Source organism: Cylas formicarius, unplaced genomic scaffold (assembly GCF_029955315.1).
Source record: "Cylas formicarius isolate icCylForm1 unplaced genomic scaffold, icCylForm1.1 PGA_scaffold_10__41_contigs__length_53128322, whole genome shotgun sequence".
NCBI classification, from domain to species: domain Eukaryota; kingdom Metazoa; phylum Arthropoda; class Insecta; order Coleoptera; family Brentidae; genus Cylas; species Cylas formicarius.
This window is the reverse complement of record NW_026844214.1, coordinates 46,642,785-46,659,938: the sequence shown is the minus strand read 5'-3', so window position 1 is coordinate 46,659,938 and position 17,154 is coordinate 46,642,785. Positions and strand designations below refer to the sequence as shown.

General features: G+C 34.1%; 1 protein-coding gene across 2 annotated transcripts in view; it reads left to right on the top strand.

The window, feature by feature from the left end:
• The first annotated feature begins 505 nt into the window (after positions 1 to 505).
• LOC132701551 (uncharacterized) overlaps positions 506 to 17,154 on the top strand; it is a 731,275-nt gene continuing 714,626 nt past the window's right edge. For both annotated transcript variants that reach the window (XM_060669616.1, XM_060669597.1), the window contains exon 1: positions 506 to 909. The gene's annotated coding sequence lies outside the window, so the exon portion shown is untranslated. The remainder of the gene's footprint in view (positions 910 to 17,154) is intronic.

Sequence of the window (17,154 nt, the reverse complement as noted above, 5' to 3'; positions counted from 1 at the left end):
GGGCTTTTTTGCTATTGTAATAAATACTAGGATCATCCAGTCGTTTGGCATAGTTCCAGTTTGATATATTTTGTTAAATAACTAACAGTTTTCCTGCAGTAGTTTCAGTATTTCGCCATGTATTCCGTGGGGACCGGGAGTTTTATTGTTTTTAATTCTTTGAATTTCCTTCGTTATCTCATTTCTAGAGATACCGAGATTTGTGGCACCCGCAACAGGAAATTGAATATTTTCAGGGATTTGTCCGTTACTTATTACTTTGACAGTTTTGTAAGCAGTGGCGTCCAACCATACAGCTCGACGGGAGCAAAAATAACTAGGACAAAGGTAAGAGCCCCGTGACGTTGGCGGGCAGGACCCCCCTCATCATCATCACCATCGAAAACAACAAGCCGACGGCACGCGCGAGCAGCAGGTAGCAGGCGTCGCGGCGGCGGCGCGTCGTCATGCGCCTTGGCGTCGGCGTCGTTCGATAGCGGCGTCGGAGTCCAGTGCCGCACAAACCATCTGAACGCGTGGTGCTCGTAGCCAAACGCACAAACAAACAGTCACGCGTCCGACCACAGAGAAAAAAAGGGTTAAGGGTGAAACCACACCGTACGGTTCGATTTACCTTCGACACACCGCCGGGTGGTAGAGGGTGGGGGGACAGTGCACTTCGTACGTCATCTCGGCGACTTGATTTCGCGGATACACACGAAATAAAAGAAAACGTTAAACGGTGTTGTCGCGCGTGTGATGGACTGAGTGTGTCGGACGTTTCGTCCTTTTCCAACGGCCACGTGTGAGTGGGGAGACGTGGTGTCGGACTGCCTCACGGTGCGGGTACCGGCAGGTCTCGTTACCAAGGCGGGACATGTGCCACCCAATGGGGGGGAAACCACCTCCGAGGAAAAAGCCTCCTTACCGGTAAGCGGGAGTTGGAGGTTCTCCATTTTCGCACCGTAATCGCACGCAATCGATAGCGTTTGTTTACTTTGAACGCGGGATAAACGGGTTCAAAACTGCGCGATCTGATTTGTGTTCGATTTAGGGCGGCCATTTGGTTATGGGAGGGTAATAAATAAATCTTTCTCGACCACCATTGAAATCTCGAGATAGGAGAAACGTGGACTACATTAAGAGATTAATAATGTCGGCGCTTGACAATATCCTGCTCAAACACTTTTAAAATTCTTGGCAGATCCAAAATTTACATTTTTGGGTTATTTGACGAAATAGTATAAATTCCGACTACATTACGATACTTTCGGCTCATTACATTTTTGATTGTGCGCCATATTGTATTTTTAAATCTAAAAATAGTTATTTTTGTTCTGACTACGTAAATGTATATTTCATCATCTTTGGGGTTCGCAAAGTCATAAAGTTGAATCAAAATGTCCCAAAAGTCCACCTTAGTGAAATATTCGCATTTTATTGCTCTATACAATGTGGCCCAGATTCGCATCTCTATAGAGAGATCTCCGTTTCCATTATACCTAGAGCAAAGGTTAAATGGCGGATTCCGTTTTTCGCCAGTGAAGCCAAAACGAATATATTGACAGCTGCCAAAATGTGACATTTTTCAGAGAGCTTTTCAGCGTGTATGACATTCCTTAATCGTTTTTTATATCTGGTAACCTGGCATTCATTTCATTTTTCTTATCGTCGCCATATTTGATTTTTGAAAAGAGCGTAAAATTTCGGTTCAGCGATGTCTCACAAGTGCACAAATTTTTTTTTGTTAAGTTTGGTGTTAATTATTTTATAAGTAGGTCAACATTTATTTGTCACCTTTTTTTCCATCTAAGTTTGACTATGACGTTAAATAATTTAAAGTATCAAAGTTGTATTTTAATAAGCAGTACGTTTTGTCTTATTAAAATCGTAAGTGTAATGTTATTTAAGTCAAAAACTTCTTAACGAGAGAATTATTTCATTAAATGGTTCGATATTTTGGCCTCCTAGATCTTTAGCTTTCGCACTGGGATTTCTTCCTCTGGGATCACACAAAAAATATAGAAATATATGGAAAAACGCTTTCTACGGTTGTACATGGATGCAAATGGAAGTCATTTTGCAAATCTGCGTAATCATGTAATTAGATTTTGCATTACATTACTTGTAAATTATTTCTGTCGCGATTTCCTTTTTCAATTTTTATCGAACTTGTGCGTTGTTTATGTGTTACTTAAATGAATGAAGACCTTTCTGACTTTTTCTTTTTAAAAAACACACAGTCGATAATTTGAACAAAATATCTAAGTCGTCCTGTGTGTAATTTATTAATGTTAATGTTAAATAAACCATGGCCTACTTATCGAATAATTAAGATTTATCTATACGAACTGTGATAAAATCATTTGTACACTTGTAAGACAACACTCAAGTAGAAATTTCACGCTCTTTCCAAAAATCGAAAAATTCAATATGGCGACCATGAAAATGAAAGTTAAGGCGAGTTGCGAGAAAACAAAAGGCAATTGGGGCATGACATACATGTTATCTTAAATAAAATAAATAAGAACTAAAAGTTCAGATTTTCACGAAATTATATATATTCTCATGACAATTGTTTCGTGTCTTTATCAAATATAATATTTACAAACTATCTGCTACTAGCTACTAACTACTAGCTATCGATCTCCAAGAATATATTTCAAAAACCAACATTTTCCTTAAACCAGAACTTTTCCAATGTATCAAACTCGATCCTACCGAGTTATATCAAGGAAGTAATTACTAACTCCATACTATTTAGTGACAAGGACAAGTATTTATTAACAATTATGAATCCACAACCGCCGAAATTTTATTTTTTAGTTAAGTTACATCAACAAGATATGCCCATTAGACCAGTTGTGTCTTATCTAACGGCTCCAGCAGTTAAATTCTCAAAAAAATTAGTAAATATCTTAAAGTTCCACACAGATTTTAAACCAAAATTTGCAATAAAAAATTCTTTTGAATTAATCAATAAAATTAAAGATATCAAAATCCCTTCTAATGTAACACTATTGTCTTTTGATGTACAAAACTTATTTCCCAGTATTATACCTATGGATGTGATAGATTTAGTAGATTTCACCCTCACTCGGAAACAAGTTAACCCATTGGTGAAACAAGATTTATTAGATTGCTTAATAGTATATTTAGAGCAAAATTATTTTCAATTTAATGGACACATTTACATCTCTTAGTCCTTTGTTAGCCGAGATTTTTATGGTTAATTTGTAAAATATCATACAAGAACATCCTTTAAGTAAAAGTTTTCTATGGTGGTATAGATATATGGATGATGTCTTTGCTTGTTTTGTCGGAACTGACAGACAATTGAATTCTTTTTTAAATTACATTAACTCATTACATAATCGTCTAAAATTCACTATTGAGATTGAAAAGGATAACTCTATTATTTTTTATAGACTTAACTATTACGAAAACGCAATACAAATTAAATTTTTCAATTTATCATAAACCTTCACACACCGTTATACACACAAAACGGCTGCATTTCACTCTTTTATATACATAATTCTTAATACGCCACTCTCAACAATAAATTACAACAAAGAACTTAATATCATTAAACAAATTGCACTGAACAATCCATTATCGATAAAATTATAAATAAAAAACAAATCCAGACAACAGTAAACTCTATTTATCCGAAACTTAATACAGAACAATTACTTACATAGGAGAACCAAATGAAAAAGTTTCAAAACATTTGTCAATAGGTGGTTTAAAAATAGTTTTCAGAACTTTTCAGAATTTTCAAAAAACTATAAACGAAGTGTCAAAAATCTCAAAAATCAGGTGTCTACAGGTTGATATGCCGATCTTGTCCTAAAAGTTATATTGGACAAACAGGTAGATCCTTCAAGAAACGCATTAACGAACATAAAAGAGTGTTTAAAAACAATAGTCTATATTCTAATTATGCTACACACTTAAACACAGAGAAACACATTTTTGACGCCAATTTTGATATTTTACATACAGCCACAAAGAGTAGAAAATTAAATTTACAAACAAAATGAGACATGAGCTTAATGATAAATTAGATTTAAATACCTCTCCATTATTAAAATTCTCACATTAATTAAGGTTTTATTTTCATTTTTCGGTGTATATCGTAGCAGGTAGTTGGTAAATATTACATTTGAAAAGACACGGTGTTGTCCAAACAATTGTCATGCGAGTATATATTATTGCGTGAAAATCTGAACTTATTTATTTTGTTAAATGGATTTTCATGAAGTAAAAGCCACATCAGTTCAATTCACGTTATCCTATTCGTCTTAAAAAAATTTTTTTGGATTTACTGACGAAAAACGAAATCCGCCATTTTCCTCTAAGCCTCCTAAGCGAATCTGCGTCATATCAAATCAAACATGGCTTTAAATTGCTTTTGCTATTTTTGCCGTTACATACAGTACATAGTGGGTCACTTTTAAACGGCCATTGGCGATAGACGAAAACTAGCGTCGGTGTTAAGCTCAATTTTCATAAAATACTTCATTATATGAGTCTGTTACAAATCTGTGTCTATATATTGGCGAAAATAAAAATTTCAGATCATGTCGCGGATATCTCGAAGCCATGTTATATAAGTCTGAAATTGTTGTGTTGTTGTATTGTCGTACGACATGAAAATACAATTATGTAAGAGTCTTGTTCTCTCTCGCTTGTCTCACTGCAATATTGTATACTACCCCTGTTTAGACGCTGTGGTCTCTTATCGGCTAGAAAAAGTACAGAGTATTTGCTGCCGTTTAATTTCGAACTTACGCAAATCCCACAGAAGCATTAAGAAATTAAATTGGTTAAACTTAAAAAACGTTTTCAAGCACAAATTGTAATGCTATTTGAAACGTGTGATAAATTCCAGACCGCCTAAATATTTAAATGAAAAATTAGAAATTAGGAAATCAATTCATGAATCTGAATCTTAGACACCGAGCCGCCCTCACTACGCTGTTACATAGAACATAGAAATTTTTTTCTTGCTGAGTCAAAGAAGGAAAGTGCAAAAATAAAGTGCAAATTAATGTTTTAGTAAAGATTTTCTTTGATATTCGGTTTAAGTTTGGTTTGGTGTGCTTTTAAAGCCAGACTTAGGCCGGGATTTTCCGTTCAATTTAGAATCAGAAAAATAACAATTTCACAAAACTTCTATTTCTTCCAAAAAAACTCGATCAAATTATCAATTATGCTATATTTTTGAAAAGGTAATTTTAATTTCTTTTCTAATAAGATGTTCTATATAGAAATTTGATTTTTCTGTTAATAATTAATAAAAAAAAAATTTAAGCCATAAGCTTCAAATACCAAGAAAATTTGTGGGATTTTTTTGAAAAATGCACATTTTCGAAAAACACGCTATAACTCTGGAATTGAAACGAATATCGCTGGACAGTTTTTAACGTTATGTTTTTCATGAAAATCGAGTTCCAGACCAAGGAGAGTTTTCTCTTAAAAGTGTCCAATTTGGTACACCCTCTACAGTGTGACCAATTTTGGTTGTAAATGCAAGGCATCTCCGTTATTAACAAAGATAGAGCTATGCGATTTTCCTACGTCGCTTCATTTTTGAGATACAGGGAAAAACTAAAAAGAAATCATTTTGAGAGTAACTTGTGACTCAGTCTTCTTTTAACAATTAGGAGAATGAAAACTGTTTCTTTTGGCCTAGAATTAGGTCAGGAAGTTGTGGGACGCCCTTTGGTTTATTTAATGAGACACCCTGTATATTTTTTACTCATTACTCATTGTTCAGCTTGTTTTCAACTTTTGAAAAATACTTATTTATACTTGCGTATAAATTTTTCGTAAAAACAAGACTCAATTTAAATTTTTTGAAAAGTTATATTTTTTTAAACAGTGTTGGCATACTCCCTGCATTTACATCCCAAATTAGATGAGTATCCAATATCCAATCCAATCGAAACAACAAATTCCGAATCCGGCGGGCAAAATCGTTTGCGCTGGAAATACGAAAATTTGATTCCACGCATTTTTATTTTGAGATTTGCCAATTTGGGCTCGTGTTTTTCGATCTCGTTCGCAAATTTCACGGAAAAGTAAAAAGCATTCGAATGTAGGTCACGCACCAGACGGTTCCGCATTTGCCCGCAAAAATTCCTAGACTTATTAATATACGAAAATCCATTGGCAATGTAAAGTTCACACGTTTGAATTTGACCCACATAAAGCGTAGGGAAACATCGTAGTCGACATCGGAGCCACAACGTGGCGTTTATTTTCGGTTGATTCGAACAAGCTGCCGGTCTATACAGTGTGGACCGTTTTGGTTGGAAACTACGACGCAAACGTAGCTCTGGAAATGCTTAGAGCCCAAGATATTAAACAAAAAAAAGTTGTTCTTCTTTACAATTCGTAAAATATGTTTATGATGATAATGAATTAATTTTTCTTTAACCAGACTAGAATGGTGTCTAGAAGGTATCTTATCCAAGGGATGTACGCCACTGACGTCTTTGTAATTTTTGATATTTGCTTTAAATAATAATGTTTACTATTTGATTGTTTGAGTTCGTGCACAAAAAATTAAAACCATGAAATTTGCAAAACATATTTTAACAAACATTTATTTTTAGAGCTTTGGATATACAATATTCTTAATTCTAAGAAACAATGCTAATCACTTATCATGGAAACTAAACATTTCCGGACCTACGTTTATATCAAAATATTTTGGATGATAAATCTCCAGCGACATAACTTTCCCCTTTTTTTTGCTGACAAGATATTTGAAAAAAACAAAAAACAGAACTTGTATGTAATTAGATTTAGGTATATTTTTTATTTCCATAGAGTTCTGCAGGTAGTATATATAGTAGTATATATGCATATAGCATATCATTATATTGTATTTTTGTTTTCAAAATGTGTAAAAGCCATTTTCCTTCATATGCAAACTAGTTGTGGTGAGTTAAATGATAAAAACGATCACATATCTTGGAAAGTAGACATTTAGACCTACATTTAGATTATCATTTTTTGGATGATGAATTTCCGGCGGATCTTTGGCCTATGTTTGCGATACACCCTGTACAGGCAAAATTTTTTTTTTTGCTTTCAAGACATTTGTGGGTAATTAGACATACCTATTTTTTATTTCCATAGACTTCTATAGGAAGTCAAAAAAATGACATACCCTGGTATAAATTTAAGATAAAAATTACATAAAAATTCATGCAAATAAATACAATGAAAAATTAAAAATACAAACAAATATTCGAAAACGCGATAGTGCAAATTATATCAAAGACAAACTAGCAATACAATTACATTTACATTTTACAAAAAGGATCACGGAAACTAGACATTTCCGAATCTACGTTTATATCAACATTTTTTGGATGATGAATCTCCAGCGAATACCCTGTATAACCAAATCCCATTCTAGGCAATTTAAAGACTCCAGCGGAGTAAAGTCCACTTTTTTTGCTTTCAAGATATTTGAAAACGGAATTTGTGTGTAATTAGACATAGACACACTCTTTATTTCCATAACCTTGCATAGGAAATCTAGAAGGTTACGCAAGTTGGTGTAAATTTAAAATATAAATACAAAAAAATATATTAAAAACACAAAAAATTATAGTATTTCATTTGTATTTTTATTTTCCAAAACGTGTAAAAGCCATATGCCAAATAGTTTTGCGAACTTATGATGGTAATATTATTTTTTCTAAAATTACGACCCAAAAAGCTTTTTAAAAAATACGTATTTTCAGTTTTTTCAAAATATCTCGAAAACCAGAAACGTTAAAATTGAGCGACTGACGTTTTAAAATTATAATTTACCGCATTGCGGAATCATTTTTCAATCTTTCAAACCCTAGAACCGGCTATCCCGCGTGGACCGCCCTGTATAGCACGTTCGATGTCGGCTGCGGCCGCGATCAAAGAACCGGCACCGGATATTGATTTACGCACTAATTTCGTCGGCTGTATGCACTTGACGTATCCAATATGCTCCGGGAAAATTTTCAAAATGTCAGCCCGACTAGCTTCGAATAGGACGCGATTCGGTTTTTGTAATTTCGACGATGCGAGTTGAATTTCCCCAGAGTGATGAAAGATTTAGTTGCCGATACATTCAGCGCCATCTTACGTTGTTTTCTGCTCAATGGCGTTTGGCTTTTTTTAAGAGCGACAATTCTAACCTGGCGCATATTTCAATATACTTCAGCGAAAAGCATAGGTTTGAACAATCGTGAAACAGTCGTTAAAATTAGGTTCAAATGATCAATGATCACAAATTCTTTATTTTAAATACAGACGATACGTTTTTATTCCATTTTTGGATTGTTCTTAAAATTCTAGATTTCATTTCATGAACAAAATAATTAAGAATTCTAACGAATTCGCAAACTTAACTTACGATAAAAACTATTTATGCATCCTTGTGCTTCTCTGTCCGTTAATTCCCGTACGGTGTTTTGGATATCATTTTGCAGTATAGTTCAAATTTCGGCTCTTATCTTCTCTTTTAAGCCAGCCAACGTGCTAGATTTCGTTTTGTGTACTTTAGTCTTCAGGTGATTAGAAAGAAAAACAGTTAGGGGGTTTAACTGTGGTGAATTTGGCGGCCACCCGATAGTACCTCTTCGTCTGATCTATTGATTTGGAAACATTTGATGATACACAATATTGTTGAAACTCTATGCGATTATCAAGCCATTTCTGATGTTCGGAAATAGCAAAGACAATTGGAGGATAACTTGCGTCCTTAAAAGGGTATAATATTTATCACAGGATGAAGAAGGGACTGGTTCAACCAATAATTCCGATGCTGATTTTCATTTGATCAATATCAGGAATTGCCTTGATTAACGAAGTAGTTCAAACAAAAAGTCTCCTAATGCGAAAAAAGGAAAAGGTTAGCGTCAAAATTTCCCAGCCTGACATAGATGCAGCTCCAGTATCACGATAAAAGTCTTTTTTTAAATATATATCTTAGTAGGCTGCGAAAAAAAAATTGAAGTCTTGCATCAAATAGTTTTTTATTGACAACATTTTAACCAAGACGTGTCCGAAAAAATGTCGCACATAACGCAAATTGAGTAGAGAGCAGTCATAAAGTTGATGACAAAAGAAGGGTTAGCACCTAAAATTATTAAAGAAAGGCTGGATGGTGTGTACGTATTCTGTAGTGAAAACGTTTTCGAATGGAGCAGGAGTCCCTTGAAGATGATTCATGAACTGGTCGACCAGTGGAGGTCATAACGGAAGATATTGTTGCGATTGTGGAAGAGGTGGTATTGAGTGATCGACGTTTAAAGGTCAAGGAAACCTCAGAAATTACTAAGCTTTCTGATACAAGTGTTCGTCGAATCCTGTATCATCATTTAGGTATGCATAAGGTTAGTGCAAGATGGGTTCCTAAAAACCTTTCGGCTATTCAAAAACAACGCCGTGTCGAGTGTACGCGGTCTTTTTTGGAACTCTGTGGGTCGGAACCGAAGATAGAAACTATTATGACGGGAGATGAAACCATAGCTCTCTATTATGACCCTCTATCGGAAAAAGAATCAATGGAGTGGCGTCGTAAGGGTGAAGCACCTCCAAGAAATTTCAGAGTCTGCCAGTCAACAAAAAAGGTGATGGCCACGATCTTTTGAGATTATGAAAGAATTCTTTTGATTGATTTTAAAGAAACTAATACCACGGTCAATGGTAAATATTACGCAACATTATTACATAAATTGCGAGACTGCATACGTGCAAAACGTCGAGGAAAACTGACCAGAGGCGTGAGTCTTTTGCATGATAATGCACCTGTCCATACGGCTAGGGGTTGCACAAGCTGCCATTTTAGAGTGTGGGTTCCAACAGATAGATCATCCTCCCTATAGTCCAGATATGGCCCCCAGCGACTATTATTTGTTTGGATATTTGAAAAAGGAGTTACGTGGACGGCGGTTTAAGGAGTTGAGTTAAAAGAAGCTGTTTTAGCTCATTTTTCAGACAAACCAAAAGAATATTTTTGTGAAGGGATTGAGTTGTTAATAAAGAAATGTGATAAGTGTATTGAAGTTAAGGGGGATTATATTGAAAAATAATAAAAAATTGTTACTCTACTTTGTTTCTTTCATATTCAGGCCGGGAAATTTTGGCACTGCCATAAACCCATTTTCTTGAATCTCGATCTACATATAAGATATAAAATGCTTAATTTGCAACAGTAATTAAAAATGTAGCATTTCAAATTTTTGCTTCAGATTTCGTGTATTATTTCGCCAGCCGCCGACGCCTCTGTCTTGGGCTTTTTGCGTTGCGCAAAATTGAATTATCGAAAAACGCTATCCGCGGGATTTTTCGTACACCTCCGAAACAATGGACAATTTGCGCGGCTACCGCCACCCACTGCTGTAATTGGTGGCGGTTTAATTGCGTTAAACTGATTTTTCGCGAGACGATTTTTGTGCCAACTCGTCTGCAGCTTCGGAAAAAACGGTAGAATTAATTTTGATTCATGATAATAAGTAAGAAAGACCTCAACGGAGAAGATCTGTATACAAAACCGGATCAGAACTGAAAGAGTCTCACAATATAATTACCTGAAAACTACAATTATAGAATTCTCAAAAGATTCGATGACAAATTGGTAAGGGTCAAAATTGCTTTAGTATCTACAGTAAAAATATTCAAGATCCGCAGCCTCACATTAGAAATAAAGGAGACTTCTCAATTATTTCGTGTATTCAATTCCGCGTGGAGACGTGGACTGTAAATAAACCCCAATTTTTTAAATTCTGTGTCTACAAAAGCATATTGGAGTCAGAAAATTACTAATGACGAATTTTAACGGTAAATGAAAACCTACACCGAAATTGTTCACATCATTAAATACCTGGGTAGATCATGAGGACAAAGGAGGACATGATTTGGTCTAGTGTACGTTGTTAGCGTCGTGTGTCAAAATTGCCCCTACTATTATTTAAAAGTGAGAGAAAGTGTATTTAAATAGATTTTGCCCTTGTTCAACTTGTAAAAGTACTCTCATACAAAAGTACTCTCATACAAAAGCTTAATACAGTAGAACCCAATTCTAGTTTTCTCAAACTAGCCAAGTTAGTTTACTACGAAAGTTTTGCTAGACTTATTTCTTTAAATTTTAGCATTGTTCAAATTGAAAGGCAGTAAAATTATGTATTCCAGGTTTTCAATTATTTTTACATTCACGTTGCACCACAGGCATAAGCGGAACCTATAACTAGCCAGAACGCTCACCTCTTCATCAAGTCTCCTATTTTCGCATAATATGGATAAAATTCATCCAACATGGCTTCACATGATCGTCTTCCTTTTTCCACGCTCTGCATATACTTGTACTGCTTAAAGCCAATCTAAATTGGTGTTTATTAAGAAAGCAGTGATCCGTGAGAGTATTGAGCCATACATAACTTATCTGTGGATATCACTAAGGATTGTGGATGCTATTTCCTTTGGGCAGCTTAGCAGCTTAGCTCACTCTGCAACTGTTTCATCCCAACATTGTTCCTTGATCAACTTGTAGTATAAACTTGAGTCTGGTAAGCCCTCGTGACAATTTCTTGGTAACTTTACTGCACGATACCAAACTACTTTACCAACTGAGCTGTCCTGGGCCACCAATGTACCAGTTTTTTTTCTCGACAGTGAACGAAAAGAAGAGCAAGAAGAATAGAGGAAAGAGCGATCCATCAACCTATATTAATTATAATTTAAAGCTCTCATAAACCCGCTGCCAAAATTTTCGACCTGACTTTTTTCATTAATAAGTATAAATTAGACAGTTTAACATTGTCTCCCGTGAAACACACAGACCATTTATCATTCCGTAATACTATTTATTCTTCTGACGTTTCGAGTCATTACTTACGAGTAAATTTACGTAACGACTTCGTATATGTACAGTGCGATTTATTTTCTGACGAGAAATAATAATTTGTTAGGGCCTATAACGAGAGGACAGCACAACTTACTAGTTGATTAATTGCGGCAATTTGTTTTATATTAGGTACGGAGTTTGCGGTTGCAACTTGACGCACCGCACCTGCAGGGTTATGTGATAGGTTATGCAAGGTGTCTCGCCGGAAATTTCGTCGATTTGTTATCAGAAAAATATTGCTAAAGTCAATGGAGGTCGTCTACGTAAGCTGTTGCTATTAGATTAGATTAGATCGGAAGCGACTGTCAACTTGTTCATTTTGAAAATGAAACTCAGTATTTTTATTATTGCTTTTCTAAAAACTTTGGAAAATACTATAGTTCAGCCTAAACTCCTAATAATCAAAATACTCAATTATACACCGATCCAGTGTGCGCAAAGTGTGATTTTACCAGGTCAGTTTCGTTTCTCACGACTTCGAGCCACTTCGGGCATTTCCGGGAAATTGCCGCACGGGAGCAATCGGAAGTTTTCGGAGATATTGACTTGAATTTTGACGTCTGTCAATTCTGACGGTCTTCGTGTTATTTTGCAGTACCCAAAAACAATTATGGTTAATTATTAATGACGAGAGGAAATGGTTCGCAGTAATCCGTGGTATTAGAAAACTCGAACTTATAATAAGTTTTTCAAGATTTTCATGATTCAGTCGATTACTTTGTTCATTACGCTTTTACAAAACTTTTCAATTTTAAATACAAATACAAATTCAGAGTTCTTATCGAGTAAACAAAAACAGTGGTAATGGATTTTTATGCAAATGCTGCTATTGTTTTGAGACTGCTTGAGCGTTTTCCAACATACTTTATAGGAATTATTAATTAATTTTTAACTTTAATTTTGTTGCATAAGTTTTTCAGCTGTTTAAGTCATTAAGATATGGAGTATGATTAGCATCATGCTGGACTTCGCCTCTGTGGATAACAACAGTTCAAAATAATTGTGGCCATATTTTCAATAGAAATTGTACTTCATAAACATGAGAATGTTAATTTTTTCTCTCCAATAATGGCCGATATTTCTTTATTTGTTTAAATTAATAATATTATCATAGAGGAAAGCGGGCAAAGCATCAAGATAGTCAGTGGACTATAATAGTTTGCTCATCAGTAAGAAACTCCCGCATGCCGTGGGACTTGAATGTAGACTACCTTAGAACTTCGCAGGAGAAATCTAGAAGCAGTGTGAAGGAAAAGAAAGCTACACAATTATCAAGAATAGTAGCGTTATTCCAAAATTGTATTATACTTACCAGTTCACAAGTTAGTTCTGGTAAATTTTGATACAAATTTGCACTTCAATTTAAAATACACTATTTTTGATTTCAAAAACCATAATGTTTGTTTCATGATATAAACAGATTAATTTAAATATCTCTTCAAAACTATCTTAATTTTGAAGTTTTTATTATTCCAGAATTCCAAGTTTAAGCAACACTGGTTCGTTAGGTTATGTTTGCAAATATTTTGAGACATAATATGGAAGCTGTTGATCGATAGTGAGATTGAAATTATTTAAAATAAAAAATAGCTATAATATATAATATGTGATTTCAAGTTTTTATAAAGTAAAATAACACTGTAAGTAAAGGCTTTATTATTGTGTATTAAATTTTTTTTCGAAATTTATTAAACTAATACTAGGTATATACAGACACACAACTTATTATTGACACTAAGGGTTTGTTAATCAAAATAAACCTATATTTTATATAATCAAAATCATTATTCTCGCAATAATATATAACAAATCTAACAACAAAAAATTTAAAATAACAATATTCTAATATTTTCACGAATAATTATAATACATCATTTAAATTTCAACATGCATGAAGAAAATAATAATTATAAAAAAGTAATAACTTCAAATTTTTGATGATTTGAAACTGACTTGTAAATCCCAGAAAAGTGGTATTTTCTTATTATTAACGTTTGCAATTAATAAATAATAATAATAATAATAAAATAATAAATCAATGCTGATAATAATACATGTATAGCAAGAATTTTTCAAAAATCTAAAATATTAGTTGAATCGTATTGTAAGCCGAATACGGGAAAGTGAACTAGTATGAATTTTTTTCAATTTTCATTCATTCATTTTTTATTTCTTGACAAAATCGAAAATTTCTAATAAGCAAACTTATAGTCGAATATTACGTTCAAATGTCCGTCACATATACAAAAACATAACATAACATAACAATAAACATATACAAAACTATTAGAAAATATACTGGCCTTACTACGTGAAAAATTATGCCATTTTCTATCTAAACGGCAATTTCCACACACTCAACTCATTTTCCTCTAACATTTGACGTCAGCGGCAAGTATTTTAAAGTTGAATCAAAATAATTTAAATTTTGGTCAAGAATTATTATTCTGCTTTAATACATATAACGAAATATTTGATTAATACTTTAAACCGAGTGTTTCAATCAAAACTATCCATTACACGTAATTCTAAAGACGTCAAAGGCATCTACAATGGATAAGGAACTTGCCCATTGTTTTTTATTTCACCAAAATGTGTTATTATATATGAAAACACATGCATATACGAAATGCGTGCCATCCTGTGTGACGTCACACCGCAGGAAATTATTATTAAGTATTATCTTCCATTTGAAGGATGCTGCTTTTTATTCTTAATTTAATAAGAAAATCATTGTATTCGATAGGATGTTATTTAAAATTTAAGAATGGAGCATCGTTCTCTGTAGGTTTAAATTATTTTTAATCATTATCAATTATCATTTCATTTAAATAAAACTCCGAGAATTAGGCCATTTTTGGACCTAGTTTAACCTTTTTTCCGTATACATCTACCGTGAATAAAAATCTCATAATCCTACGCTCCTGAAGAAATCAATTTAGTAGTCGAGCATCGTCGAGCCGGAAATAAAGTATCCAAGTGCCGCGAGTCGTCGTTGCGCCTTTCTTTAATTTTAATTAATCCGGCGGTCCTCTCGTGCGACCTCTAGCGTCTGTAGGGGATATCGCGTTTCATTCGGGGCATTTTCGCAGTCGGATATTTGATAACGGCGTCACCGTCGTCGTCGACGTAAGGCCGCACAGGGTTATAATTAGATACGAAGGCATTCATTAAGCTATGTGTTACGCCACTTGCGTGGCTCGTATACATACACGTTCACTCCTGCTGACGGGAATACTAGCGCGAACGCGTTTGGGCTTTGCTCTTTTCCTCTCTATTTTTTTTTAATGCGGTGACTTCGTGTAAACCTCTCAACAGTTCTCGAGTTCTTGAAAAATGTTACGTAGCGTAGGATTTACGTGATAAAGACTGTTCATAGAAAGTGACTATACGAATTAAGGAAAGAGCCGGGCAAGCTGTAAGAATGAAATATGGTCGAATAGGTCCGTACTTTGCTTAGAATTTAATTATTTTTGGTTATGTTAGGAAAGATACTAAACATCAACAATATAAATTTATGTTTATATCTAAAATATAACTACAAATTATTTTTGTTATTTACTTAAATTAATTAAAATTATTCACATAATATATCATTATCACTATCGCTATCATCGCCTGTTCTAATTATTGTGGAGGGATATTAAAAACTTCGGTTTCTATAAGTTTGAGGACATTGGAGTTAACACGGGGAAAAACATTGTTACGACAAATGGCAGATTTCAGTTGGTGCCAAACATGTTCAATGGGATTAAATATACAGTGGTAAGGTGGAGGCCTTAAAACTGTATGCCCTACATTTTTTGCATAATTATCACAGACGTATTCCTTTTGTAGGTTCAAGCTTTGTAAAACCTCAATTAATTGCTTTTTGGTATAACCTTCGTGAAATAAATGTCCTTATTATACATGTAGTTTTGGATTTTTGCAACTGTCTACTGTGTATAGTATATTACAATTACGCTATTAGGAGGAATGTTTGGAACTAGTTTGTTTTTAAAACAACTTTTAAATTAATCAGCGATGGTGTCTTCACGGTAATCCGGAGGAAAATCTTTAATATTTTTCGCAGACAGAAAAAGCTCATTTGGAATCCAACCATCTTTAGAGCCAGCATGAAAAATAGTTATTCTTTTACCTCTTTTTGATGGCGCATTTGTTTTACACTTATCAGTTGAGCCAATCCAACTCTTTTCCGGGGTATCATAAATGTCGAACCAGGTTTCATCCAAGTAAATAATTGGCCTTTGTTGTTCTCTGTAAATCCTAATTTTTTCTAGATATTCCAGTCGCCATTTCCGAATTCTAAAAGATTCTATTAAAACTTGCTTTTTGTCAATTTTTTAAATCTAAAACCCATGTGTTCAATACACTTCCATAAGGTAATTCAGCCACATTTAACATCGGTTTTTATGCCATATTATATCTTGATCACTTTCATCTTCACTCGGGAAAATGTCAGCATCGCCTCTTTTTTTCCTAGCTGAAATGGGATTATTCACAATTTTCCGTACAGTTGATGTTAGAATTTTCGTCAATGTGGCCGTTTCATCTTGCTGGCACCACGTTCAATGAGAGTCAAATAAACATTGTTTATAACTTCCGTAGTCTCAATAGAATAGTGTTTTCTACATTTGGGCGGGAGCATCTCCCGAGATACACCAGACTCGCACATATTTTGCGTAATTCGCACACGATTCAACACACGCTGTATTACACACGAAATAAGAATGACTACTAATGAACTTAAACTAAGTAATATACCAAACCAAAGAATATTAAACACAGGTAGGTATAAAATTATTTTCTATTACGGACCACAATTTTACCTGCATTTAAATTCCGAAACTTTTGGTAATAACCGTTGGATAATCCCATTCAAAAGCAATTGCTCACTTACTTATATCTATGAATAGACCATACAGAAATACGTACTTACTGGAAGGATCGCAGCTTAATATCATAACATATTGCAATATCGATTAAACTGTTAAGAACTATACACATCATCTGATGTTAAAATAAACGTTTCTACTTATTCAAAAACACCTCGCAGCATTTAAGTTTCAAATAAAAATTTCAAGTTTCTACAAATATAACGTCAAAGCAATAAATGCACTATATTTTTGGTCGTATTATAACCGCAAACTTCCCATCCGTATCTGAGCTTTATTGTATAATATAAATTAAACGGGCGTGTCTAATTTCTCTGAACACGGTTGGCACTTTTTTCCTTCACTTCACTAAGCTAAAGATCGCTTTAC